The sequence below is a fragment of the Oncorhynchus mykiss genome, chromosome 4, assembly GCF_013265735.2.
Source record: "Oncorhynchus mykiss isolate Arlee chromosome 4, USDA_OmykA_1.1, whole genome shotgun sequence".
In the NCBI taxonomy this organism is placed as follows: Eukaryota; Metazoa; Chordata; class Actinopteri; order Salmoniformes; family Salmonidae; genus Oncorhynchus; species Oncorhynchus mykiss.
In genome coordinates this window covers 42,674,939-42,678,054 of record NC_048568.1, presented here as the reverse complement: position 1 = coordinate 42,678,054, position 3,116 = coordinate 42,674,939, and positions in this window count along the sequence as shown.

The following is a 3,116-nucleotide window of genomic DNA, read 5'->3' as shown; positions in this document are numbered from 1 at the left end:
TTGAAATTGCGTGCATATGTATCACACGGGTCTATCACGGGAGAAATCGACATCTTGACCATTAGGACATTGTCTCTTGGCCCCGAGGGTCAACACTCATTCTGAAGTCGCTGGCGGGTCTACCATCTAGCCGTCCCGTGACCATGTACTAAAACAGATCATAGTTTTTTCTAGATTGTTTTCTATGTTCACCAATAGGAAGATGGGGATGAAAGTTGCTCATTAACCCTCCTGCTGCGTTCCGGGTGGAATTGGACCGATTTTTCTCTCTCTGTAAAATGTAGTTAATTTAATCTGATTGTCCTACGGTTCCATGACTTTGTCCACACAGGGCTTCTGAACACACAAAATACATTTTTATGATTTTTTCATTAAATTATTTAACTTTTGTACACCTGTGTTGTTCCCCGGTCAAAAATGACAGGTCAATAGAAGTGAATGGGTTGTGACTACAATTAGTGTATAAAATTGAGTTCAGGCACATGCCCATTCATCAGATGGACACACCTCTTCTCCCAGACCCCCACGTCCATGTGCCTGAACACACACACACACACACCTCACTCCCCTTCTTGGCTTCCATGGCAACCCCCACGAAAACCTTTCCCCAATAGAATCTTTCCCCATAGGAACCACACCTGTTGGCATTCTCACAAACAATCGCAACATTGTTTCAATAATATATAGACATTTTCTCACAGCTCTGGTATATAAAAGCTTTTTTGAGGCCTTGCTCACAATTCATTCTGTGGCAGCACAATGACCAAACGATATACTGTATGTGAGGCTCTTGATCATATCTTTGATCATGACACTGGTGAGGAGGAGAGAGTCCTTGTTGAACTTTGATACAAAGTAGTCTGTGATAAATAGCACTATATGTTTTATCTGAGTATTTGTTATAGTCAAAATAATATAGACATTATGCTTTTTAAAAACTTTGTTGTGTGAGTGTAACAGTATAAGTTTAAACCGTCCCCTCGCCCATACCCGGGCGCGAACCAGGGACCCTCTGCACACATCAACAACAGTCACCCTCGAAGCATCGTTACCCATCGCTCCACAAAAGCCGCGGCCCTTGCAGAGCAAAGGGGGAACCACTACTTCAAGGTCTCAGAGCAAGTGACGTCACCGATTGAAACGCTATTTAGCGCGCACCGCTAACTAAGCTAGCCGTTTCACATCCGTTACATGAGCTCAGGTAAATGAGGCCATAAATAGCAAATAGAAGATCAAAACATGTAATGTTCACAAGAACATGAGTTGATAAAAAGATCTAACACAACATTAGGTGATAATATATGTATTATTATGGATTTATAAATCAGGTATAATGGGGAGGTCATTTTGGACTGGGAACACATAATTAATTAACATTAATTAACGAACACAACAGGAGGGTTAAACAAAAGTTATCATCGTATTCTTATTGGTTCATGCTAATGAATAATGTCAAATGATGCCATCGTCTCGTGTTATGTCTGCGTTACAATTTCTGGTCAACCTATTTTCTCTTGCCATCATTAATTATGTTTACACCAGAATTATCAAAGATACATTTACAAACTGCTGTGGAAGATAGTTTATGAAAGAAGATTCAACAACCAAATATGAACTGTATTACATCAAAATATGAACTGCAATTACATCAACAAATGAACTGCAATTAGTCTCACAGTAGACTAGACACCACATCAGTCACGCAGTAGACTAGACACCACATCAGTCACACAGTAGACTAGACACCACATCAGTCACACAGTAGACTAGACACCATTTCAGTCACGCAGTAGACTAGACACCACATCAGTCACACAGTAGACTAGACACCACATCAGTCACACAGTAGACTAGACACCATTTCAGTCACGCAGTAAACTAGACACCACATCAGTCACACAGTAGACTAGACACCACATCAGTCACAGCAGTAGACTAGACACCACATCAGTTACACAGTAGACTAGACACCACGTCAGTCACACAGTAGACTAGACACCACATCAGTCACACAGTAGACTAGACACCACGTCAGTCACACAGTAGACTAGACACCACATCAGTCACACAGTAGACTAGACACCACATCAGTCACGCAGTAGACTAGACACCACATCAGTCACACAGTAGACTAGACACCACATCAGTCACACAGTAGACTAGACACCATTTCAGTCACGCAGTAGACTAGACACCACATCAGTCACACAGTAGACTAGACACCACATCAGTCACACAGTAGACTAGACACCATTTCAGTCACGCAGTAGACTAGACACCACATCAGTCACACAGTAGACTAGACACCACATCAGTCACAGCAGTAGACTAGACACCACATCAGTCACACAGTAGACTAGACACCACATCAGTCACAGCAGTAGACTAGACACCACATAAGTCACACAGTAGACTAGACACCACATCAGTCACACAGTAGACTAGACACCACATCAGTCACACAGTAGACTAGACACCACATCAGTCACACAGTAGACTAGACACCACATCAGTCACACAGTAGACTAGACACCACATCAGTCACAGCAGTAGACTAGACACCACATCAGTCACACAGTAGACTAGACACCACATCAGTCTCACAGTAGACTAGACACCACATCAGTCACACAGTAGACTAGACACCACATCAGTCACACAGTAGACTAGACACCACATCAGTCACAGCAGTAGACTAGACACCACATCAGTCACACAGTAGACTAGACACCACATCAGTCACACAGTAGACTAGACACCACATCAGTCACACAGTAGACTAGACACCACATCAGCCTCACAGTAGACTAGACACCACATCAGTCACACAGTAGACTAGACACCACATCAGTCACACAGTAGACTAGACACCACATCAGTCACACAGTAGACTAGACACCACATCAGTCACAGCAGTAGACTAGACACCACATCAGTCACACAGTAGACTAGACACCACATCAGTCACAGCAGTAGACTAGACACCACATCAGTCACACAGTAGACTAGACACCACATCAGTCTCACAGTAGACTAGACACCACATCAGTCACCCAGTAGACTAGACACCACATCAGTCACAGCAGTAGACTAGACACCACATCAGTTACACAGTA